Here is a 27,544-nt window from a genome sequence, read left to right as displayed (position 1 = left end):
AAGGGGCCGGGTCAAATGTGGAAGTGGGCCGTGTCTGGCCCCTGGGCCTTAGTTTGGGGACCAATGCCATAATGTGCACCATAGTGCGTGTCAATATAGTGATATATATAGCACATCATGACTGGTTCAAGACTCTTCATCCTTGGATTTAGCAAACATCAACTGCTTGTATTGTTTCTTGAATTGGCTCATCGTTGTGCATTGTTTGATTTCCTTACTCAATCCATTCCATAGTTTGATTCCACATACTGAAATGCTATGGCTAGCATAACGTAGTCCTAGCATAGAAGTGTTTCAAATGTACTTCTTCCCTGAGATCATATTTCTCCTCTCTTGTAGAGAAGTATTGGATGACATTTTTAGCTCATTGCTTATTTTTAGCCTTATGCATTATTTTAGCTGTTTGAAGATGAACTATATCAGCAAGTTGAAGTATTTGTCATTTTACAAATAAGAAGTTAGTATGTTCTCTGTAGGCGGCATTATGAATTATCCTTACTGGCCTTTTTTGCAGTACATTTAGCCAGTGAAGATTGCTTTTATAGTTATTAGCCCATATTTCCACACAGTAAGTAAGATATGGTAGAACCACAGAGCAATAAAGAGTGTGGAGTGATTTCTGACGGAGAACAAATTTTGCTTTGTTCAATATTGAAATATTTCTGGCCACCTTATGTTGTATATTTGTAATATGAGGTTTCCAGCTCATATTTTCATCTATTGTGATCCCCAGAATTTTTTTTTTAAGCCTTATGCATTATTTTAGCTGTTTGAAGATGAACTATATCAGCAAGTTGAAGTATTTGTGATTTTAGAAATAAGAGTATGTTCTCTGTAGGCGTCAACTATCACATAGAAATGTGACTAAAACAAAAATCATTTCTATAAGAGACTCTGATCCTGCGTACACCCAACACATTCTGACCAATAGGACAAGGACTGACGTGGTTTTGGCTTGTAAAAAGTCACGGTCGATCATGCAGCTTTTAATAATCTTATAGTTACTGTACTAATAAACATGAATAAAATCCCTTGGAGGGGGTCAAATATATCCCCCCTCTCCAATAAATGATGGCATGGCGCCCTTAACTGTACAAAAAGCAAGTATATAAATCAGAATGTACATCCATGACACAAGGCGGGGTGCTTTACGGCGACTAGCGCTCCGCGTCAGGCAGCCATAAAGTGAATAAATGATGTGGTCCACCGTGCGGGGGGGGTATGCCCACCGTCGTCTGGGTTGTCCTTTGCTTACAAAAGCGAGCCCTGAAAGCGTCGCCATGATGAATCCCTGCTCTGCTGGCACTGCACTCGCTGATTAAAGACGAGGCGTTCCAGAGAACAGGCCGACGACACGCTCCCTCTTTGTGTCCAGGTCAGCAGACTTTTGGATGGGCTTCAAAGGGCCGGCGTGCACCCAAAGAGGATCCATTACCCCCCCGCTGAGCACCCAAGCCTGGCCAGGCTCGGCTCCTGAGCAGCTTTAGGGAGTCGGCCTTCAGAAGTGGCGAGTCGACGTTATTCTCGACTGCCGCTCGATTAGTCGACTGCCTTCCGTCCAGCCATCGGTCGGCGTGACGTCAATAGAGGGCCCCTCGCAACAAGGGGAGGGAAGTCATGGTGGTCTGCTGAAACAAGTGAAAAGCTCACGCTTTCCCCATTCGAGTCTTTGCTTGTCCCCGAAACAATCCAGTAGATAAACGGGCGTCCATTGGAAGCAGGGCATAATTAGAAAAGCTACCATGTTTGATATAATCAATAATATAATAAGAAAGTGGAACGGAAAATGTAGCTCACTTTAGTATCACATGATCTCCGAAATACGCACACTTTGTGACTGTTGCTAAGCTAGCTAGCTACGCGAGTGCTTTTTTGCAGCCGCGGAAGTCGTCCCATTTCATTCACGCGCCACTTGCGCGAAGTCAGCGGTCATCCTAAAACGCTGTTAGAGTAGCGCAAAACTACGCTAACCCGGCTAGCTTTCACTGGCTATCGTGGTTTGCTAGCTCACGCTAGTGAGTTTTTGAGATGTCGCCGGTTGCCGCTTCTACGTGTTTAGTTCAGGAGAGGGACGGTTAGCGGTTTGTTAGCGATTACGTTTTTATAGGCCAGTTCCACAATTCCATTAATGTAGAAATCGTAGAAAATAACGTAGAAATCCTCGATTTCATTAAAGTGGAAATTACAGGGCATGAAACGTGAACAAGTGAGTATTTCCTTTGACGTAGTGCTGCTAGTCATCTGTGGGTAAGCCTGTCACAATAATACATTAATACAATAATACATTTTTTGGACGATAAGTATATGTACCAAGTACGCGCTACTAAATAATAAGTGTCGTAAGTGTGACGTACGGGCAATTAGGTGCGGAGACTTGTGCGTGCCAGTGCAAAACCCGTGCTCGTCAACCAATTTCAAATTTTGCACACATGCTAAAATGTCACGGCGATTTTGCCTTTGCAGTCGCGTTTCACTGCGTCAGCATTGCTGCCGAGCCGTTTCTGTCAGGTTGTCGTAAGCGCACGGAAGGTGTCCGTGGAGGCCCGGCAGAAAGGTGACGTGACGGACGGCGAGTGGATGCGCTGCATTTGAAGAAACGCGTCTCGGGCGCCGCTCTGCATGCCAATGAGGTCTGCGCGCCACAACGCAGCGGGAGGTGAGGCGCCAATTGAAGCCGTCAAAGCGATATGAATAAAGATCGGGCTCCTAACGTACATATTTCCGCTTCCGAATTCATTCAGGATGAGGCCGCGCTCGTGGAACATCAATCATGGGCTCACCGGCCCGGGCGTTCTTCTGTCGCCGGCACGCTAAGATGAGGGACAGGCAACTCGGTGCAATATGCCGACCTTGCAATCAGTGTATCAAGATATATTGGTGTAGTATGACAGAGGTGGGTCGGCCTGCACACGTTCAAATTCCCGACTTGCACCCAAGACATCAGTGGCTTTGTTTACGTGGACGTCAGACGTGCTCGGAAAAAGTAAACAATCACCGTAAGCCGACCGTGATCACAGCCATACTCTAAAAGGACCGCCAACCTACGTTGCCATAGCAACCCGAGGCAAACAAAGTTAAGAGCGTGATTTAATGACTCGTTTGTTAACAGCCAATCGCCGTTATTACACACCCCTGCTACGCGGCCCTGTTAAAAATAAAACAGCGCCATATGCTCACCCATCATGACAAGCAGTGAAAGAGACCCTAAGGGGGTGTGGCCAAACACAGCTCATTAGCATTAAAGCTACAGACTCACAGAACGGCGGGTTCCCGGTCAAAGCACGTTGAAAGGTTCCGATTTCCAGCGTGAAGGCTATATTTTGGACACCGTATCTATGGATATTATTACATTTTAGGATTATTAAAATTGTATTTTGGGATCAGAACAGTGTGCGTTACACACTCGGTTTGCATTGTGCAATGCCGCAGGCGCTGAAAAGAAACTTTGGAAGGCGTGCTCACGCGTCATGCTGGAGCTTGCAAAGGTATGTACATTTCATCACTTGACTTTAAAAGCACATGAGACAGGAAGTGGGAGAAAAAGCAGCTGGCCTGCTTCATAAAACGTTCAGCAACGTGATTTTTGGTTTTATATGAAGCGTCAAAACCTCAGATGGCACGTTTGTGTGCATTAAAACCAATTGTGCCAATCATAATGGGATATTATTGATGTGTGACGTTCAAAACAATCTGGAAAACCAGCAGTTTGTTGTTCAACTACTGCAATATATACAAGATAACACCAAGGGTATTCAATTGGTGGCCTGCTGGCTTAATCTGGCCCGGGAACCTAATCCTGGCCTTAAAAACTGCAAAAAGCTTGTGTCATTTGGAGAATCTTTCACTGGTGTTTTTGCAAGTGGGCCTAAAAAACAGAGCAGAATGTGAACCCCTGAACATGACATATTTGAATATCCTTCATGGTCCCTAAAAATGCAAATCAAGCGCATATACAAATGTATGTGTCCAGTCCTTCACCGCATGGATATAGTGATGCACAGGAAGCCAATCATGGCAACAAATGTCCTGTCAGAATGCTGGTTAAGAACCACAAAGCCTTTTCCGCTAGCAATGTGTCCGACTATGGAATCACTGGGCAGCTGGCTGTTTCGGTGGTTCAAACAAGCAGCGGTAAAAGTCATAACAAATGCTCCGTGTTTTTCTCGTGTTTACGTGCTTTTGTGGAACATGTCTATTCATCTTGCGTGGAGCGCAATTGTATCCGCTAATGCGTTTGTATTGTGTGTTGGCTAGCGGCTAACGGTAAGGCTGTACTAACGGTGGCTAGCAACATGCAGCTACTGCAAAATACACTTTGATCACACTTCCGGTGACATGTAATTCGAATTGAAGAACATAGATGGCGGTTCTCGGTTATAATGTAGCCTCCGATGCTAGGACAACACAGTTGAGACAAAAACAGTAACTCACCCTCCCAGAAAAAGGGATCCCGCTGCGGTGTTGACCAAGGCTGCGACAAATTAGCGATGGCGGCCCATTGGGGTGACTCCTGCGGGCAGCATCCGGGTTTGGCGTTGGTTGATGTCCTCGGCAATCCCAAAACACGTCTTAAGACTTCACACGCTAGTCCGTGTCCCCGGCTATCATGCTACGAGTGTTTGTGTGGCGAAGAGGCCTCTGTAGCTTTAGAGGAAATGGTCTCCGCGCCGTCCTGCACCGCGCATGCGCACAAAGCCTAGCGGGAGCTCATTTAGCGGTCTGTGAGCACAACCCAGCGGGCAACATGGTGGCCAACAGGTGACACGAGCAACTGATGGCGGACTTGTTACTTCTTTTTGCTCCTTACGTCTTATATAAAAACGTTAACGCCATCCCAACACGTTCACGTTCACAAATTTAATTTACTTATCAAGATTACTTTTTAATCCGCCACAGTTTTCTTTTTCTCGGTGTCAAACTGTCAATCGTTTTTGTACTTGTTGCAACAGCGACAAACACCAGACCTCTCCCGTGTTGTGGACAAAAACGGTATTGCACGGAAGTGTCATCAGCTGTGTTTAGACATTAAATTTAGCAATCTGAATCCACCCAGCAGTTTTCCTTACTCGCTTATCAACCGTCAATCATTAGCTCCATTGTTGGAACAGCGCCAAACGCCCCACCCATGCTGACGTTGTGGCCAAAAATGGTATTGCACGTAATTTCCTTTTTGACCGTGACAGCCAGAAAAAGCACAACAAAACATTTAAGCACATTAAAAAACACATAAACGCTTAAGAAGAACAGAAAAATATTTTTATAGTTAAGCTGATATGTAAGTTTTTTATGGTTAGATTGATATGATAATGTACTCAACTAAGCTGCATGACCAATATAGTCTCAAATGAATTCAGGAAGTAAGGTCACATGGGGTCAGAGGTCACTGATACTCCTAGTGGTCAGCATTTTGTCACCAAAGGCCTTATCCATACACACTGAACAGGAAAGCCAAAAGGTCCACTGCAAACGGGACATTGGGAGGGCTGATGACATTCCCTGGACTGGCCCAAGGATGACCTGCTCCTGGCTAAAGGGGAAGGAACGCCCAATGAGACGGTGGAGCAGCACTACATGGTTGCACCTCGAGTAAAATAATCATGTTGACTATCTTTTTAAATTTTAAATGATGTAACAAGGAGGTTGTAAAATTGCCAAATTGCATTTTCTTTGGCTTTTGACTACAAGTTTGCTCCCACTATAATGCTAATTTACATTCAAGCTATAGAATATTAGAGTACTGATATCCCAAAAAATAGAAAAAAAATCAAGATGCCTTGATACCAATATTTCCCAGTTATGTATTATTTTATGTAAATATTTTATATATATTTATTGTACAATTGCGACTTTTTTTATTGAATATTTGACATTTTTAGGGCTTAAAATATTAATAATAAAAGTAAATATAATAAAAAATAAATAATTAATAATAAAATAACTATATAATCACAATTAATCGCATCCAGAGTTAATGCATAATTAACTGCAATTAATCGCAGCTAGAAAAACATCCCTACTTATCGCTAACACAGTGATGTAAATCTGTACTAAAAGGTTCCACAGGCATCGAGGTACACAAGTTAAGATATATTTGAAAACGGTTTGATACCGTGTACAATTCTTATGATTCGATTATTATATTATGTATAAACACGTCACATTCTGTTCTTTCGAAACTCGCCATTCTTCACATCAAAAACATCACAGCGCTACACACGTTCTTGACATCAAACAGGTCATTAGTAATAAACGCGACCCGTTCTTTGACACCTATTAAAGTCAAATGGTGAATTAGTTGTAGACTAGCTCAAAAAGTACAAAAAATTCAAAAACACAGTTTTTTACCTTCACGGAATGCCACAGCAAAAAAACGGTCATCTGCCCATTAAAAGTATGAATTACAGTTCATATGGAGGACATGTATATTTTGGGCGGCAGGTGCTCAAACCAGACAAAAGGGCATCTAATGCCAATAACAACAAAATTATTTATTGCTATTTATTTTGTACATCCATCCATCTTCTACCGCTTATCCAAGGTCGGGTCGCGGGGGCAGCAGCCCAAGCAGGGAGGCCCAGACTTCCCTCTCCCCGGCCACTTTGTGCGGCTCCTTCCAGCGAATCCCGAGGAGGCGTTCCCAGACCAGTTGGGAGACTGGAGTCTCTCCAATGCGTCCTGGGTCTTCCTCAAGGCCTTCCACCTGTTGACACCCTCCCCAGGGAGGTCCTTATGGTCACTACCCAAAGATCATGGCCATAGTTGAGGGTAAGAACATAGATGGACCAAATTGGCAAATTGAGAGCTTTGCCTTTCGGCTTTGCTCTCTCATATTATTTTTGCAAAAGATATAAATCAATGCCGATAATAATCTATGAAGTTGACATTTTCATTTTTTATTTTTATTTTTTTACACGTCACTGAAATAACAGACGGTGTCCTTTTATGTTTGTATTTTTGGCAAATTCCTACACGGCCTTTCTTCTGGCTAATGAGTGGTTTTCACCTTCTGGTGCAGGGCATGGGTGGGCAAACTGTCAATTCCAGTATCTGCCATGATGTGCAGCTTGCTAGCAGCTACTGCGCGAGGCTACTGTGTGAACGGCTCTAAGTGGGTTTCGAATCGAGGATAAGGTAATCATAAAGAACCTAATCATAGAATTGAGAACCAAATCATTTATTCCCGACAACAATACCTAATACAGACGTCCGGGATCATCTGCAGTCCCTGTATGCCTACAAGTAAGCGGGTCTTATTACAGCACAGCTGCAAAAAAGCACCCTTCCTTTTCCCTGCCCGGCCTTTAATACACTCGAGATTGTGTAAGAGGCTGGAGTCCTGGACCAATCAGCTTTCACCGCTGCCCTTGCTTGCGTCTTTCATGGTGTTTCTGCTTTCGTTTGTTCGCGGGGCATCAAGGCATCTTTTCCTTCGTTTGCAGGGGCATCAAGATGTCTGCTTTTCCTTTGGTGCAAAGCAAGCTGTCGTATGCGTACCCGATGTTTAGTCCGTTTTTGTGTGGGTGCGTGTATAAAGACGGTGTGTTTGTTTTAGCTTTTATCTTTAGCTAGCAAAATTGAGCAAACACCTTCAGTGTGAGTGATTGTGATTGGGGCAGAAGCTAAGCGAGTCGCCAAACACAACGTTAGTCGTTATTAACAAAGACAAAGTCGCTGGGGATCGGTGAAGTCTCCGGATCAGTTCAGAACAACAGAATCAAAGACAGTGTTTATACTTCCAAGATCGCTCATTTCACTGTCAATCAAAAAGGGATTCCGCTTCAGATATCATCCAATCATCATGCAGAAGCAGAGTGTCACACACCCACAGAGTCTTGGCACATATGCAGCGAATCAGGGCAAAACACATCAACAATGTGTACACACTCACACTGATAATGGGTACACACGTACTGTAAACAAAGGCGAGGCATGTCTAAAAAGTGTACACACACATTTGTTCAAATCACCACAGATACCAATATAGAGTTAGGTATGTCCACAAGGACCTGAACACACCATCACAAAGCATTCCATCAGTGGAACCATCATTTTTTTTAAAGAGTTCCCTTGCAAAGCCACTGAAGTGGTTATTGTACGGTTTAGCCACCAGAGGGCAACATTAGTCTAGGACAGGGGTCTCAAACTCACTTTACTTGGGGGCCACTGGAGCTAGGGTCTGTGCGAGACTGGGCCGCATCAGGTTTTTTGTAAAAAAATGCATTTATTAAAAACAGAAAAATGAAAACCAAAACTTTGCTGTGGTTTCAATTTTCTACAAGAAAAGCTCTGATAAAACATTCCACTGTTCTCAAATATCTTAATTTTTATTTTTCTGCACAAAATAAGATGAAAAATAAACAAATCAAGAATAAAGAAAATCAATTAATCAGTAATAAATAAATATAATAATAATAATAAAACAGCAAATAATAAAAACTTAAGAAAGCACATATAGTTGGTGGGTAGACAAATGATTTTTTTCATATTAAAATGAACAAAGCATTATTAGAGCCCTGTAGACATGACAAAACACGACTATAGTCACATTTATACTCTTTTTATTTACAACATATTGCGCAACTGCAGGGTCTTGAGACACATGCTAACTCGCAAACTAGAGAGCTAGCGACCTAAACGGTAGCCTTCAAGTTATTTCCTTTAAACTTAAATAGCCAAAAACTTACCACTTCCACACGGATAGGGAGGATAACTATTAACAGTTATTTAACCTTTAACATGAACATTAATCAAACGTAATATTTTTTTCTGGGTACATGATACCATACAGCATCCATATCAAACTTGCGCGGGGCCGCACTAACATTAAACTTTCATATCAAGGCGGGGGCCTCAAACCAGTGTCCTGCGGGCCACATTTGGCCCGCGGGCCGCGTGTTTGAGACCCCTGCTGTAGGTAATTAAGGTAACTAATTTAGTTTCTATTAACTCCAGACGATCGCAGAAGCTGCATTTGAGTGGTCAGCATCCAGCAGCTTTATCTAGCTCTGCATGCGCTTTAAAATGTTGGTTGCAGTACTCAGCTGCTGATGTGAAAGTCATGTGTGTTACAATCGCTTTACATTTGTTGACTATCAAGCATTTTCAATGTGCAGTTTTCTGCTTAGCACTACTACAACATTGGTTCATGCGGCTACTGTGCTGTGAAGAATACTCGTATGAGTGGTGAAAGTGCTTTGCTAACGCTCCATCCTCCTAGTGGTTAAGTCCAGTAAATAGCCCAGATATAATTGCGGCATTAACGTGGTAAGTCGGACATCTGATTGTGCTGATTGCGTCCCAGAAGGAGCGTGAATGTGTAGATTAGAGCAAAGACGCTATCATGACCTTTATCAGCGTGCACCTTGCATGGAAACAACGCAGAAACCCGACCTACACGATAAGATGGTGGTGTTTCCGTGTAAGACAGCACACATCTCCACCTGTACGGAACCCGTTTGAAAAGCCTCTTCCTCCTCTTGTTCCCGTCCTGGAGGACACCCTATATGTGTTCCCGCTCCCGTTTGTCCCGGCAGTCTGCTCAACAATGGAAGATCAGCAGGCCTTTACAAAACGTGACAAACACAAGGCAGGCCCATTGAGACGCCCATTCCCAAGTGGGGCCCTGGGGCTCGCACGCACCGTCACGCGACTTCTGACCACTTCCTTTGACCCGCGTGGGGGCTTCTCCCCCCCCCCCCCTCCACCGTGGTTGCGGTCTCAGTCAAAACATTCAGGAGGTTAGCGTGCCAAAGAGAGGGACAAATGAACACCTGACACGGACAACTAAACATACGTGCAGAAGGAGGGGTTGGAAGGCAAGGTTCAAGAACATCGGGATTTAACAATTTTCATTCACCAATATCGCAATTTCAAAATGCTAGTCAAAGATCCTGTATGAGAGTTTTCTGCTGTTTTGAAGAAGATACAGCCAAAATGCTGGTCAAAGATCCTCTATGAAGGTTTTCTGCTATTTTGAAGATACAGCCAAAATGCTAGTCAAAGATCCTCTGAGAGTTTTCTGCTGTTTTGAAGAAGATGTAGCCAAAATGCTAGTCAAAGATCCTCTATGAGAGTTTTCTGCTATTTTGACAAAGATATAGCCAAAATGCTAGTCAAAGATCCTCTATGAAAGTTTTCTGTTATTTTGAAGAAGATACAGCCAGAATGCTAGTCAAAGATCCTCTATGAGAGTTTTCTGCTGTTTTGAAGAAGATACAGCCAAAATGCTAGTCAAAGATCCTCTATGAGAGTTTTCTCCAAAACGCTAGTCAAAGATCCTCTATGAAAGTTTTCTGCTGTTTTGAAGAAGATACAGCCAAAATGTTAGTCAAAGATCCTCTATGAGAGTTTTCTCCAAAACGCTAGTCAAAGATCCTCTATGAGAGTTTTCTCCAAAATGCTAGTCAAAGATCCTCTATGAGAGTTTTCTCCAAAACGCTAGTCAAAGATCCTCTATGAGTTTTCTGCTATTTTGAAGAAGATACAGCCAAAACGCTAGTCAAAGATCCTCCATGTGAGTTTTCTCCAAAACGCTAGTCAAAGATCCTCTATGAGAATTTTCTCCAAAATGCTAGTCAAAGATCCTCTGAGAGTTTTCTGCTGTTTTGAAGATGATACAGCCAAAACGCTAGTCAAAGATCCTCTATGAGAGTTTTCTGCTGTTTTGACAAAGATACAGCCAAAACGCTAGTCAAAGATCCTCTATGAGAGTTTTCTGCTACTTTGAAGAAGACACAGCCAAAACGCTAGTCAAAGATCCTCTATGAGAGTTTCCTGCTATTTTGAAGAAGATACAGCCAAAATGCTAGTCAAAGATCCTCTATGAGAGTTTTCTCCAAAACGCTAGTCAAAGATCCTCTATGAGAGTTTTCGGTTTTGAAGAAGATACAGCAAAAACGCTAGTCAAAGATCCTCTATGAGAGTTTTCTCCAAAATGCTAGTCAAAGATCCTCTATGAGAGTTTTCTGCTGTTTTGACAAAGATACAGCCAAAACGCTAGTCAAAGATCCTCTATGAGAGTTTTCTCCAAAACGCTAGTCAAAGATCCTCTATGAGAGTTTTCTCCAAAATGCTAGTCAAAGATCCTCTATGAGAGTTTTCTGCTGTTTTGAAGATGATACAGCCAAAACGCTAGTCAAAGATCCTCTATGAAAGTTTTCTGCTGTTTTGAAGAAGATACAGCCAAAATGCTAGTCAAAGATCCTCTACGAGAGTTATCTATTATTTTGAAGAATACAGCCAAAATGCTAGTCAAAGATCCTCTATGACAGTTTTCTGCTATTTTGAAGAAGATACAGCCAAAATTCTAGTCAAAGATCCTCTATGAGAATTTTCTGCTCTTTTGAAAAAGATACAGCCAAAATGCTAGTCAAAGATCCTCTATAAAACGCTAGTCAAAGTTCTTCCATGAAAGTTTACTGCTGTTTGAAGACGATCCAGCCAAAACGCTAGTCAAGGATCCTCTATGAGAGTTTTCTGCTGTTTTGACAAAGATACAGCCAAAATGCTGGTCAAAGATCCTCTATGAAAGTTTTCTGCTGTTTTGAAGAAGATACAGCCAAAACGCTAGTCAAAGATCCTCTATGAAAGTTTTCTGCTGTTTTGAAGAAGATACAGCCAAAATGCTAGTCAAAGATCCTCTATGAGAGTTTTCTGTTATTTTGAAGAATACAGCCAAAACGCTAGTCAAAGATCCTCTATGAGAGTTTTCTGCTGTTTTGAAGAAGATACAGTCAAAATGCTAGTCAAAGATCCTCTATAAACCGCTAGTCAAAGATCCTCTATGAAAGTTTTCTGCTGTTTTGAAGAAGATACAGCCAAAATGCAAGTCAAAGATCCTCTATATGACAGGAGAGTGCTGCAATCTTTAAGGACCTGCCGTAAAAAAAAAAACAAAAACAGAACCTACTCCCCAAACGCTAATCAAAGATCCTCTATATGACAGCCAGTACGCTGCAGTTTTTAAAGACCTGCTAAAAAATCACTTTAACTGAACTGACCAAGGCCGGTGTGATGTCCTTCCTGGTCCTGGTTTGGCTCACGAACCACCTTTTGCTGTAGTTGTGATTCACCACATGTTGATGTTGACGTTCAGGTAGATATCAACATCCAATCTGAGGCCTACTGGAACGGCTCACGGTCAAGTTAGTGTCTGCTCTTGAACCGTTTGCTCAGTCACGACAGGGCGCTAGAATGCTAAGATGCTAGCCCGCGCTTCCCCGCCACAAATAGCCAAATAAGGCTTGTTTGCTAATGCTCAGACGTTAGCCGCTCGCATGTCAGAGCGCAAACCAGCTCATAAATGACTTACAGTAGATCCCCCGACTCCAGCTGCCAAAACAGGGAGGGATCAACCTGGGCTCCCCTCGTTGTCCTCGAGTATCCTTGACCACGGCACTTGGTCGACCCCCCCACCCCGACTGCCAGATGGACCAACAAAGGTTCAAGCAGAACATCAGCCAAAAGTATCAGGGGATTTGATGAGGGAACCATTTCATCATATTGACCCCAATATCGGATATTCTTTCATGGAGACGCGATAACATCGATAACATTTTACCGCATAATCCTGCTAACTGGCGATAACTTTTATACATTTTTATTGCTCTGGTTTTTGCATAATCCTGCTAACAAACGATAGAAACGCAATTTCTATGACGTTTTACTTCTGTAGCTTTTGCGTAATTATGCTAACAAGCGTGACTAACTACTTCCGTCCAAACATACATTTTATGTACTGTAGTGGTATAGTTATATGCAGTATTTTATCACTGTATTTTTTTTGTGTAATCTGGCTAATTTATGGCTTTTATCAAGTTTCATTGGTGTATTTATTTCGTAATTTTGCAAACAACAAAAACAACTTTTATAAAGTTTTATTGCTGCGGGTTTTTGCATAATCCTGCTAACTAATAAAAACACAACTTTTCTAAAGTTTTATCATTGTAGTTTTTGCGTTAGCTTGCTAACAATAAAAAGTTTTATTTCTGTATTTTTTGCTTGTTCCTGCTAACTAACATTAAAAAGACAACTTTTATAACATTTTAACGTTCAAGTTGTTTGCGTCATCTTGCTATCTAACATTTTAGGAAGTTTGTTGCTGTGCTTTTTGCGTAATCTTTGCTATCTTTGCTAACTGGCGATAACTTTTATGCATTTTTATTGCTCACTGTATTTTTTTTGTCTAATCTGGCTAATTTACAACAAAAATACAGCTTTTAACAAGTTTCAATGGTGTATGTATTTCATAATTTTCCAAACAACAAAAACAACTTTTATAAAGTTTTATTGCTGCGTTTTTTGCATAATCCTGCTAACTGATAAAAACACAACTTTTCTAAAGTTTTATCGATGTTGCTTTTGTGTAATCCTGCTAACAATAAAAACACAACGCTGTTTTGGCGTAATCCTGCTAACTACCGATAAAAACACAACTTTTATTAAGTTTTATCATTGTAGTTTTTGCGTTAGCTTGCTAACAATAAAAAGTTTTATTTCTGTATTTTTTGCTTGTTGTAAAAAGACAACTTTTATAACATTTTAACGTTCAAGTTGTTTGCGTCATCTTGCTATCTAACAATTAAAAACAACTTTTACGAAGTTTGTCGCTGTGCTTTTTGCGTAATCCTGCTAACTGGCGATAACTTTTATACATTTTTATTGCTCGGGTTTTTGCATAATCCTGCTAACAAACGATAGAAACGCAATTTCTATGACGTTTTACTTCTGTAGCTTTTGCGTAATTGTGCTAACAAGCGTGACTAACTACTTCCGTCCAAACATACATTTTATGTACTGTAGTGGTATAGTTACATACAGTATTTTATCACTGTATTTTTTTGTGTAATCTGGCTAATTTATGGCTTTTATCAAGTTTCATTGGTGTATTTATTTCGTAATTTTGCAAACAACAAAAACAACTTTTATAAAGTTTTATTGCTGCGGGTTTTTGCATAATCCTGCTAACTAATAAAAACACAACTTTTCTAAAGTTTTATCCGTGTTGCTTTTGTGTAATCCAATAACAATAAAAACACAATGCTTATTAAGTTTTATCATTGTAGTTTTAGCGTTATCATTGTAGTTTTTGCGTTAGCTTGCTAACAATAAAAAGTTTTATTTCTGTATTTTTTGCTTGTTGTAAAAAGACAACTTTTATAACATTTTAACGTTCAAGTTGTTTGCGTCATCTTGCTATCTAACAATTAAAAACAACTTTTTACGAAGTTTGTCGCTGTGCTTTTTGCGTAATCCTGCTAACTGGCGATGACTTTTATACATTTTTATTGCTCTGGTTTTTGCATAATCCTGCTAACAAACGATAGAAACACAATTTCTATGACGTTTTACTTCTGTAGCTTTTGCGTAATTATGCTAACAAGCGTGACTAACTACTTCCGTCCAAACATACATTTTATGTACTGTAGTGGTATAGTTATATGCAGTATTTTATCACTGTATTTTTTTGTGTAATCTGGCTAATTTATGGCTTTTATCAAGTTTCATTGGTGTATTTATTTTGTAATTTTGCAAACAACAAAAACAACTTTTATAAAGTTTTATTGCTGCGGGTTTTTGCATAATCCTGCTAACTAATAAAAACACAACTTTTCTAAAGTTTTATCCGTGTTGCTTTTGTGTAATCCTGCTAACAATAAAAACACAATGCTTATGAAGTTTTATCATTGTAGTTTTTGCGTTAGCTTGCTAACAATAAAAAGTTTTATTTCTGTATTTTTTGCTTGTTCCTGCTAACTAACATTAAAAAGGCAACTTTTATAACATTTTAACGTTCAAGTTGTTTGCGTCATCTTGCTATCTAACAATTAAAAACAACTTTTTACGAAGTTTGTTGCTGTGCTTTTTGCGTAATCTTTGCTATCTTTGCTAACTGGCGATAACTTTTATGCATTTTTATTGCTCACTGTATTTTTTTTTGTCTAATCTGGCTAATTTACAACAAAAATACAGCTTTTAACAAGTTTCAATGGTGTATGTATTTCATAATTTTCCAAACAACAAAAACAACTTTTATAAAGTTTTATTGCTGCGTTTTTTGCATAATCCTGCTAACTGATAAAAACACAACTTTTCTAAAGTTTTATCGGTGTTGCTTTTGTGTAATCCTGCTAACAATAAAAACACAATGCTGTTTTGGCGTAATCCTGCTAACTACCGATAAAAACACAACTTTTATTAAGTTTTATCATTGTAGTTTTTGCGTTAGCTTGCTAACAATAAAAAGTTTTATTTCTGTATTTTTTGCTTGTTGTAAAAAGACAACTTTTATAACATTTTAACGTTCAAGTTGTTTTGCGTCATCTTGCTATCTAACAATTAAAAACAACTTTTACGAAGTTTGTCGCTGTGCTTTTTGCGTAATCCTGCTAACTACCGATAAAAACACAACTTTTATTAAGTTTTATCATTGTAGTTTTTGCATTAGCTTGCTAACAATAAAAAGTTTTATTTCTGTATTTTTTGCTTGTTGTAAAAAGACAACATTTATAACATTTTAACGTTCAAGTTGTTTGCGTCATCTTGCTATCTAACAATTAAAAACAACTTTTACGAAGTTTGTCGCTGTGCTTTTTGCGTAATCCTGCTAACTGGCGATGACTTTTATACATTTTTATTGCTCGGGTTTTTGCATAATCCTGCTAACAAACGATAGAAACGCAATTTCTATGACGTTTTATGCTAACAAGCGTGACTAACTACTTCCGTCCAAACATACATTTTATTATGTACTGCAGTGGTATAGTTATATACGGTATTTGATTTCAGTTTGAGCTATGGATTGTGTGCATAATTCTGCTAATTAACAGCAACTTCTGCGATGTTATTTAGTGATATAGTGTTCTTACGTAATTGTCGTTACTAATGACCGTAACTTGTGTAAAGTGTTACAGTTGTGTAGGTTGTGCGTACCCATGCTAACGGTTGATCAACGCACACTAACTGTTGACGCAGCAGGACAATAACGTCATTAAAAGACATCCCGTCCGCCCACACGTGTTCTCATCGATTGTGTTTTGTGAAAAGGTCGACGCTATCGTTAGTTTGAGGAAGGTTTTTTTTGGTTGTTGGAGGGCCCCCGCCCGCCATAAGTGTTCCACGAATGTGTGTACTAATCCGCTGCGCTCTGCTGCCAGTAGCACATTAGCAGGCTAATGAAAGTCAAGCTGCGGGAACTGAAAGGCTGGGGATCTCTTTGATAAATAAAGCCGCCGGGAGCCAGTTAAGTCCTTAATGGCCCCCTGCGGACCTCTTGGCCCGGTCGCTGAGAACCCGATGGCTCGGCCCGGCTGCGCACACATCACGCTCACGCAGCCTGACGACACCGACGCCCCGTGTGCATGTTGCACCCTCCCCCCGCTTTTCACCCTGACGTGCAACCCCCGGGGCCCCCTGACGGACACGCACATGATCACGCGACACGAGACAATCACGTCAACGGCGCTATAGCGCTCTTCTTGGGCTTGACCCCGTTGCCGTGTGGTTTTTAAGATGTGAGCCACGCTGAGGGAGGACGAGGGCAGGAACAGTCAAATGGCCTCTTGTCATGCGAGCTGCCGCCTCCGCTGCCGGAAGCCGACAGGAAGTGGAAGTCGGACTCCTACACGGTAATTGCTTTCTCGGCTATTCCGCCAGGTGAGGTTCTTGGCTGGAGACGGCCACGGAAACCACAATGGAGGGCTTTTCTCCACACAACAACTGGTGAATCTTTGCTCAGTTTGATAAATCAGTAACGGACAGCCAGTGCGTGCAGTGCCAATTAACCTAGCATGTTTTTGGAATGTGTTAGTGTTCTTACAAAGGGTGCTGGAGCCTATCCCAGCTGTCTTGGGGCGAGAGGCGGGGTCCACCCTGGACTGGTGGCCAGCCAATCACAGGGCACATATAGACAAACAACCATTCACACTCACATTCATACCTATGGACAATTTGGAGTCAATTAACCTAGCATGTTTTTGGAATGTGTTAGTGTTCTTACAAAGAACACTAAACTCATCACACACCAACTTAACACTCAAGAGGTATAATTATGAAACCAGCTCAAATGAATCATTCATTCATTTTCTACCGCTTATTCTCATGAGGTTTGCGGGAGGTGCTGGAGCCTATCCCAGCTGTCTTGGGATAGGCCAGCCAATCCCAGGGCACATATAGACAAACAACCATTCACACTCACATTCATACCTATGGACAATTTGGAGTGGCTAATTAACCTAGCATGTTTTTGGAATGTGGGAGGAAACCGGAGTACCCGGAGAAAACCCACACATGCACGGGGAGAACATGCAAACTCCACACAGAGATGCGCGGGGGTGGAATTGAACTCGGGTCTCCTAGCTGTGAGGTCTGCGCGCTAACCACTCAACCGCCGTGCAGCTGTCATCAAAAATTGAATGGGAAAATCCCCAACTACTAAAAGCAACAAAGTGATGATAAACATGGCTGACTCCAGCTTCTTGACAACTTGGTGGCAGGAACACAAACAGGAAATAAAACCAAACTTTTGGGGTGGGTGGGTGTAGAAACAAAGTCGCGCAGCGACTCTTATCGTCCGTGGATCAGTTTACCGGCAAGGCTTCCGGCTGGACGCGAGGGAGGTGAGTTCCTGCCTTTGATAGGTGCTGTTTATGCAAGGCGGCGTGATAATGACAGGGTGCGAGGCGCGAGGAATAAGGTGACAGCCATGGGAAGCAGCGCCCTATCAGAATGCAGACACGGCACACCGATAGAACTAAGTGGGAAAGCCCTCCATTTTCTTTTTTACGTGGGCTGCAGAAGTCTGGAAAGTGCATTTCAAACGCCTCGTGGATACACGGAGGGCCACAAGCAGCTCAGAAAAGGGTGGCCAAAGTGCGGCCCGGGGTCCATTTGCTATTTTCTTCACACTGCACATTGTAAAAATATATTGGAAGCTAGCATGATTAGCTTAGTTTAGCTAGCACAGTGCTTCTCAAAACATGTAGAAATTTATAGTAGCCAACATGCAATTTGGCTCTCAAATACGCTGGTATGTATTATGGTATGTATTATGGTATGTATTATGGTATGTATTATGGTATGTATTATGTTTTTAATTTGATCAGAAACACAAAAAAAGGTTAAAGTTGTGGATCACATGTAAAAATAAAGGGGGGGTAAAAAAAAATTCTACACTTTGAGACTGAAGCCATAAATAATATGATGATGAAGTCGTAATTTTGACAAAATTAGGGGAAAGAAAATCCTACATTTTGAGATGAAAGTCCTAAATATATTCGAATAGAGTCATAATTTTGCCATGTTGAGAGGAAACAATCCTATATTTTGAGGTTAAAGTTGTAAATGTATGAAAATTTGTCATCATTTTCTCATATTGTGGGGTAAAACAAATCTTGCATTTTGAGGTTGGTCTTAAATATACAATAAAGTCATAATTATGTCATATTTGGGGGGGGGAATCCTAGATTTTGAGGTTAAAGACATAAATATATGAAAATGTGTCATACTTTTCCCATATTTGGGGGTAAAAAATCTCACATTTTGAGGTTGGTCCTAAATATATGACAATAAAGTCCTAATTTTGCCATTTATAGGAGGAAAAAAACTATATTGTGTGGCTAAAGTTGTAAATATATGAAATTAATGGGGGAAAAAATCCTAGATTTTGAGATTAAAGACATAAATATATGAAAATGTGTCATACTTTTCCCCATATTTGGGGGTAAAAAATCTTACATTTTGAGGTTGGTCCTAAATATACAATAAAGTCATAATTTTGTCATATTTAGGGGGGGAAATGTACTAGATTTTGAGATTAAAGACATAAATATATGAAAATGTGTCATACTTTTCCCATATTTGGGGGTAAAAAATCTCACATTTTGAGGTTGGTCTTAAATATACGACAATAAAGTCCTAATTTTGCCGTTTATAGGAGAAAAACAAAACTATATTGTGTGGCTAAAGTTCTAAATATATGAAATTAATGGGGGAAAAAATCCTAGATTTTGAGATTAAAGTTAAAGCTAAAAAAAAACTACAAAACTAAAGTCATAACTTTGCCATATTTAGTGAAAGAATTCTATATTTCAAGGTTAAAGTTGTAAATATGAGAAAATAAGTTATAATCTTCCCACTAATATTGAGTTGTAAATATTGAGATGAAAGTAACATAATGTAACATTACTGACACCTAGTGACCAGGCTGGGGTACTAGATATTGTACACTCAAGTCTCTGAATGCGGCTAAAAATATGTCAAATTTGCTTTAAATATGTCTACTTTTTAAACAAATAATAATATTTGAGTAATATTTTGCTGAATTCTCAAAATCTCAGATTATTATTTTCTTTTCAATAATGTGGCCCTGACACACAAGACATGAGATGAGCTGTCCAACGTGTCCTCCCATTGCGTGTGGAAGTGGTAAGTTTTGTGCTTCTTTGTGCTTGTTGTCCACTCTGTTTTAAACCCTTTACTACGTTTGGACTATAGGAACTAAATTGTACGGTAACTAGGATGGCTATTTTTGCTCCTAATCAATGAAACGTCCATCATCCCAACTTGTTTTTCACAGGAGTTCTTTCACTTCCTTTTACTGCTGAGACACACATAAAACACACATTGACCAAGTCGGTAAAGTTTACATAAATCTAAGCTCTCAAAAAAAAAAAACAAATAGAGTGAGAACAAAAAAAAAAAAAAAAAAAAAAAGAAAAACTGGAAAAACCTGGCCTGCAGCCCTTAGCTCTCACGCTAACCAGGACTCGGGGAGGTAAAGTCGCACGCTCCTGTCACACTGTGACAGCTAAAAACCTGCGGACTCTCACGCGAGATCCTGGAGGCTCACGCAAAGACCACGAGACTGAATGAAACCACTACAGGTTTTTGAGCTGTGATTTATTTATTTATTTATCGGGTGACCCCAATCCGCCTGTAAACACAGACGAGTGTGGGCAGGAAGGGGCAGGAAGGGGCAGGAAGGGGCAGGAAGGGGCAGGGTGGCGAGTTGGCGCACTCACCTGTGTGAACAGAGCGGCGAGCGTCTTTATTACCGCCAGCGACAATGTCATTATTAGCTCGGAAATGTTTTGTCACGCTGCGGATCAACACACGTGAAGGAAGCGGGCGGCCGTCCAAGTCAAACAGGCCCACCAAGCCGCCGCTTCAGTTTAGACAAAGCCCAAACAAACACGCGTGACACAGTGACAGTCCTGAACACGCTTCACACGTCGCCTGCGCTACACACTGGAACCGTCCCAAAACATCCTTGGCTTATCCTTCCACTCGCTTGTTCTCTTTACTCTTCATGAAAATCAAATATTATTATTCCTTTAAAAAGTAGACATATTAAAGCAAATTTGACATATTTTTAGCCGCATTCAGAGACTTGAGTGTACAATATCTAGTACCCCAGACTGGTCACTAGGTGTCAGTAATGTTACATTATGTTACTTTCATCTCAATATTTACAACACAATATTAGTGGGAAGATTATAACTTATTTTCTCATATTTATAACTTTAACCTTGAAATATAGAATTATGGCAAATGGCAATATAGAATTATGGCAAAATTACGACTTTAGTTTTGTAGGGTTTTTTTTTTTTACTTTAATCGCAAAATCTTTTTTCCCCCTTAATTTCATATATTTACTAATTTAGCCCCACATTATTGTTTTTTTTCCTCCTATAAAAGGCAAAATTATGACTTTATTGTCATATATTTAGGACCAACCTCAAAATGTAAGATTTTTTACCTCCAAATATGGGAAAAGTATGACACATTTTCATATATTTATGTCTTTAATCTCAAAATCTAGTACATTTTTCCCCCTAAATATGACAAAATTATGACTTTATTGTCGTATATTTAAGACCAACCTCAAAATGTAAGATTTTTTACCCCCAAATATGGGAAAAGTATGACACATTTTCATATATTTATGTCTTTAATCTCAAAATCTAGGATTTTTTCCCCCATTAATTTCATATATTTACAACTTTAGCCACACAATATAGTTTTGTTTTTCCTCCTACAAACGGCAAAATGATGACTTTATTGTCATATATTTAGGACCAACCTCAAAATATAAGTTTTTTTTTTTACCATTTTCATATATTTATGTCTTTAATATCAAAATCTAGGACTTTTTCCCCCTAAATATGACAAAACTATGACTTTATTGTATATTTAAGACCAACCTCAAAATGCAATATTTTTTTACCCCACAATATGAGAAAATTATGACAAATTTTCATACATTTACAACTTTAACCTCAAAATATAGGATTGTTTCCTCTATCTGTTTCCTCTTTATTCTAATATATTTAGGACTTTCATCTCAAAATGTAGGATTTTCTTTCCCCTAATTTTGTCAAAATTACGACTTCATCATCATATTATTTATGGCTTCAGTCTCAAAGTGTAGAATTGTTTTCCCTCCTAATGGAGAAAAATAACTTTTTTTTTTTTTACATGTGATCCACAACTTTAACCTTTTTTTTTTTTTACAAGTATTTCAGATCAATTTAAAAACATAACACATGCATAATACATACCATAATACATACCATAATACATACCATAATACATACCATAATACATACCATAATACATACCATAATACATACCATAATACATACCATAATACATACCATAATACATACCATAATACATACCATAATACATACCATAATACATACCATAATACATACCATAATACATACCATAATACATACCAGCGTATTTGAGAGCCAAATTGCATGTTGGCTACTATAAATTTCTACATGTTGGCGTACACCTCTCACGCCCCCCCGACAGTTCCACACAACCCCCCCGGGGGGTACCCACCCCACTATTTGAGAAGCACTGTGCTAGCTAAGCTAAGCTAATCCTGCTAGCTTCCATTCCCTTTCCGTACGAGAGGACCTTACAAGGTTTGTTGCCAACTGTCGCCGGTATTTTCGGCCGCCGTTAGGCCAGGTTTAGTTTGAGGGGGTGTGGCTTATTGTTTGGGATGGAATTTCGCCACGGTTGAGCGGTCCGCAGGGGAAATACGAACATCTTTTCTCCTCGTGATAGCATGGCATTATGTCACTTTTGGCCAGATTGCGCGTTGATCAGTAAACGATGTCTTTATTGGCCAATTCCGTGATTCCGTTAGTGAGGAAATGGTGCGGCCCTACTGATGCATCGTATGGCCGTCATGGAATTCACATCACCATTTAAAGTCCAGTCCCTCACTGGAACTCGGGGGAGTTCCCATGGCGTTCTCCCACACAGATCAATGGCAGATATCATTAAGGAACATTCCGGAAGTCCAGCAGCTAGGGAGGGGCCCCCACCCTAATTTCCCTCGTTTGTGGCCCAAAGCAGGGGCGGGCAAGGCGGGCGGGGGTCTTGTCGGGAGCATGGCATCGCGTGTGAAGGCGGCCGCCCCGCCCCGGGCCGGGCCGCTCGTCACGTTGGCCCCCAGCTCCCCCGGCCACACGCCTGAGAGCTGGAGATTAAAATAAAAAAACTTAGAGGATAAACATTGCTTCCACAATTGATATCGCGCCGGCCTTTTCCGAGCACGCCGGGACAACACGGCTTCCTGTCTTGAGAGGGCGGGGGGGGGGGGGGGGGGGGGGGGGGGGGGGTCTGGTTTCCTGCGCTGGGCAGGAGGGAATGTATATTGGGAGAGGAGGAGGACACGGGCTTGGCCTAACCTTCTCTTTAGGAGCAGACAGAGCGAGGGGGGGTGGGCGGGGGGGGCTAATGTTTATTGATCTTAGTCGCGCACGTATTCTAAAGAGGAACTTTGGTACGAGCTGCTAGCACGCTATGGGAATTTTCAGGGGGCGGCTGCCTTTTGGTGCCATGCTAGAGCAACAGGAGGTGTGTCCATTTTTTAATTTCCATATTGTACAACTAAAATGTATTAAATACGTATATTAATGTTTCTAAATTGCAATTCTTAAAGTGTGACTGCATTAAAATGTGCCCTCAATGGGTGTCATATTTACAACTTTAACCTTGAAATATAGTATTATTTCACGAAATATGGCAAAATTACCACTTTAGTTTTGTAGTTGTTTTTTTTTTTATTTAATCTCAAAATCTAGGATTTTTTCCCCCATTAATTTCATATATTTACAACTTTAGCCCCACAATATAGTTTTTTTTCCTCCTATAAACGGCAAAATTAGGACTTTGTCATATATTTAGGACCAACCTCAAAATGTAAGATTTTTTTACCCCCAAATATGGGAAAAGTATGACACATTTTCATATATTTATGTCTTCAATCTCAAAATCTAGGACTTTTCCCCCCCCCAAATATGACAAAAATATGACTTTACTGTATATTTAAGACCAACCTCAAAATGCAAGATTTTTTTACCCCCTAATATTATAAAATTATGACAAATTTTCATACATGTACAACTTTAACCTGTGCCTTTTCACTTCCTGGTTGCTGTACAGTGTGTATTCCTACGGGAAAATTGCAGGTTTTTCCGAGTTTATCCAGCTCAAAACTGCACCAAACGTGGTCCCTCCTTTTGCAGAATATTAGTGGGAAGATTATGACTTATTTTCTCATATTTACAACTTTAACCTTGAAATATAAAATTCTTTCACTAAATATGGCAAAATTACGACTTTAGTTTTGTATTTGTTGTTTTTTTTATTTAATCTCAAAATCTAGGATTTTTTTTCCCATTAATTTCATATATTTACAACTTTGGCCACACAATATAGTTTTTTTTCCGCCTATAAACGGCAAAATTATGACTTTATTGTCATATATTTAGGACCAACCTCAAAATGTAAGATTTTTTACCCCCAAATATGGGAAAAGTATGACACATTTTCAAATATTTATGTCTTTAATAGGATTTTTTGCCCCATTAATTTCATATATTTATTTTTTACCCCCTAATATTATAAAATGATGACAAATTTTCATACATGTACAACTTTAACCTGTGCCTTTTCACTTCCTGGTTGCTGTGCAGTGTGTATTCCTACGGGAAAGTTGCAGGTTCTTCCGAGTTTATCCGGCTCAAAACTGCACCAAACGTGGTCTCTCCATTTGTGGGGTTGCATCATTACCTGTTTTGGCCGAATGAGTCAATGTACAAATGTATCAAAGACCATGCCCCCCCACGCTATAGCATCCATTGAAAGTCATGGTGGTATGGAAAATCCTACTGTGTGCATGAAAAATCACTCAGGTCATTTTTAGCAACAAGAAGAGCATCTCTTAAAATATTAGCGATAGGCAATTCTGGTGACCTGGCGACACCCCCCCCCCCCCCCCCCCCCCCCGCCCCAGCCTCCATTGTTTGCAGATCCTGAGTGTGAAAGTGAACCATGTTGAACTGATGAGATGTGCACAACACACTTCCTGCTGACTCTTGGAAATGCTTATCTACTCGGGAAGGCCGAGCAACATGCCGGGCCGGGAGCCGGCGATGGTAATTCCCAGATTCACCCCAATATCAGAGCACCCTTTAAGGGCAAAAAATACATTTCATTGTGAAGTGCTTTTCTCGTTGATTTATTGATTTCAGGGGGTTATTATTATTGCCCGTCCCGTAAGAGTAGCTTACCGCTCCCCAAAGGTTGGTGGTCTTAACTGGCTTCATCTTCTTAATGAGGTATAAAAATGTTTAAACAACCTTGCGACATGTATGTCTTTAAGATTGTCATCAGGTGTTTTTACAGTGTAAACAGAAGTGAAAAATAGCGGGTCAAACTGGGAGAATGTGTTAGCTTTACATTGTGTGGCGCTGGCAGCTTTCCAGTTACTTTGTCCTTTCCCTTCCTCATTTGCAGGGCCTGCAAGAACAACCTGAGGCACATCCTCGGCTGGGAACACCACACAAATGCTATTTTTGCGCTCGCTTGTCCGAGTCACATAGAACGGGTTGTGTAATGTAAGAAATGAGGACTTGTCATGTTTCCTTCCATTACGTTCATCAGTATGTGCTCATCCAGGCCTAAAAATAAATCATTGTCAATACGTTCGCGTGCAAGTGTCAATCCAGTTTCACAATGAGTCAGCAAAAAAACATCATTATTTTTTCTTGTAAATGTACACATTTTTTTGTACATGTTTGACTTTATGCTTGTAGATTTAGGACTTAACACTTTACTCCTATAGTAGGGCTTTTTTCCTTGTAATGTTACACCTTTTTTTATTGTAAATTTAAATTTTTTTCACATATTTATGACTTTTTTTCTTGTAAATTCATGAATTTATTCTTGTAAATTTACAACTTTTCACATATTTTTTTCTTGTACATTTATGAATTTATTCTTGTAAATTCACAACTTTTTTCCCATATTTATTACTTTTTTCTTGTAAATTTATGAATTTATTCTTGAAAGTGTACAACTTTTCACATATTATTTTTTTCTTGGACATGTATGAATTTATTCTTGTAAATTTACAACTTTTTCAAATATTTATGACTTTTTTCTTGTAAATGTATGAATTTATTCTTGTAAATGTATGAATTTATTCTTGTAAATTTATGAATTTATTCTTGTAAATTTACAACTTTTTTCACATATTTATTACTTTTTTTGTAAATTTATGAATGTATTCTTGAAAGTGTACAACTTTTCACATATTATTTTTTTCTTGTATATGTATGAATTTATTCTTGTAAATTTACAACTTTTTCAAATATTTATGACTTTTTTCTTGTACATTTATGAATTTATTCTTGTAAATGTATGACTTTTTTTCTTGTAAATTTATGAATTTATTCTTGTAAATGTACAACTTTTCACATATTTTTTTCTTGTACATGTATGAATTTATTTTTGTTAATTTACACCTTTTTTCACATATGTATTATTTTTTCTTGTACATTTATGAATTTATTCTTGTAAATTGACAACTTTTTTCACGTGTAAGATTTTTTTTCTTGCACATTTATGAATTTATTCTTGTAAATTGACAACTTTTTTCTTGTAAATGGATGACTTTATTCCCATATTATTTACACTGTTTTTTCCTGTAAATGTATGACTTTATATATAAATATATTGTAATTTTTTTTTATTGTAAATTTATGACTTCTTGTAAATTTACAACTTTTTTTCTTGTAAGTTTGCAACTGTTTTGGAATGACCCGAATGGATAAGAATATTTCCAGGCATACAACAGTTGTTCTCTACAGACTGCAGACTGTGTTTGACCTAAGGGCTGTTCCACTGTGGGTCTCCACCGAGGAAAAAAAACACCCCCACACTTTCTTACCTGCATGCAACCTGTTGAGGTGAACCGCTGACCCCAATCTGCCGACTACCGGATGACGTCCTCAGTCGCCCACAAATGATAGACACAACATTGGCCTAACAGTGTGTGGCCTCTGCTGCTGCCTCCTTCCTTTCGCTGCACTGCAAGACACAACATTAATCACCACACATATATTGTTTGGGGAAATTAACGTGCACGTCGCAGAAAGGGACACTCAATTAACACGTACGCCAGCTATACTGAGAAACGTATGCAAGATGTCCATTTTCAAAGGATGTTGTGGAACACAAAACCTACAGAACTGCTAAGCAAAACAGAATGTATGTATGTTTTTAGAGTATATAAGTTTTTTAAATACCTCTATTTTATTTGGGTATGATTTATTATTGAAGTGGTTACATTTTCATGTCATGTTTCACTAATCCCCTCCATGTCTGTTACAACAAAATTAGTGGCAATAGATAGATTAAGTCATAAAGGAAGGAAAATTAGGAAAAAACCACTATTATTGATATAATATTAGCATTAAAAAATGATAGTAGGAAGTATTTTGTGAAATGCGAGGAAATAGATTGCAATTTAGTATGAGTAAATGAAATAAAAATAAATACAATTAATAATAAATATGATATGTTTAGCATTTAGACTTGGTTAAGATATTAAGGATGGGAAAAATAGACAAAGGAAGGAAAATGAAGGTAAAAAAAAATACACTTTTAAATGTCAGTATGTACCACGTGCACTGTTCAAAATGTTCACGATAAAAATAAAAGTGCAAATGTAATGTCATTTTTGTATTTGTGAGACTCACTATACAGTATGTATGATACTACAGAAGCCATCGGGGCTACAAACATTGATTTAAAAAATACATTTGATTTAATAAATTACCGTGCAGTGTTATTAATCAGAGTGGGCACTTATGGACGTAACCTAGCTTAGCGTAGTTTAGCCTCGTTAGCTTCGCCTGTCGATATTCGAGTTTTTTTGATGGTCAAACTGTCGTTACATTTTTGAATAGCTTGTCTGAAACCGACTTCATTTAAATTAATTATACCAACTGTTACCTTGACGTTTTTATGGGATATTCGTGAATTGCCGGTAATGAGTAGCGACCGGCTATGTTTCCGCATGTGTTGGTATTTCCGTATTGGTTCGTGACGTCACTTCCTCTGCGTTCACGTGCATTTGTTATGATCGCTGGTTTCGTTTAATCAATTATATTTACACATCAAACTTACCTTATTGGTATTTAAGTAGTGTTATTGTTTTAAATGAATACACAAT

At 39.5% G+C, this 27,544-nt stretch overlaps 1 protein-coding gene and 1 long non-coding RNA gene across 6 annotated transcripts in view; both read right to left on the bottom strand.

The window, feature by feature from the left end:
- Window positions 1-4,705, bottom strand: part of LOC131139261 (tyrosine-protein kinase CSK) — a 45,906-nt gene extending 41,201 nt beyond the window's left edge. Inside the window, exon 1 of the mRNA XM_058088670.1 lies at window positions 4,432-4,705. The gene's annotated coding sequence lies outside the window, so the exon portion shown is untranslated. The remainder of the gene's footprint in view (window positions 1-4,431) is intronic.
- Window positions 4,706-6,467: 1,762 nt separating this feature from the next.
- On the bottom strand, window positions 6,468-27,422 carry LOC131139835 (uncharacterized). Of its 5 annotated transcripts, none has more exons than XR_009132308.1 (3): window positions 27,325-27,422; window positions 26,258-26,397; window positions 6,468-6,736 (listed from the first exon to the last, which is right to left on the bottom strand). It is a non-coding gene; the product is annotated as an uncharacterized LOC131139835 (long non-coding RNA). The 5 variants fall into 5 exon arrangements; XR_009132307.1 differs by having other exon boundaries at window positions 6,468-6,700; XR_009132304.1 differs by lacking the exon at window positions 6,468-6,736 and adding an exon at window positions 21,758-22,498.
- Window positions 27,423-27,544: the final 122 nt, after the last annotated feature.

The sequence above is a fragment of the Doryrhamphus excisus genome, chromosome 12 (genome assembly GCF_030265055.1).
Source record: "Doryrhamphus excisus isolate RoL2022-K1 chromosome 12, RoL_Dexc_1.0, whole genome shotgun sequence".
Lineage (NCBI taxonomy): Eukaryota > Metazoa > Chordata > Actinopteri > Syngnathiformes > Syngnathidae > Doryrhamphus > Doryrhamphus excisus.
This window is presented reverse-complemented; position numbering and strand designations above follow the sequence as displayed.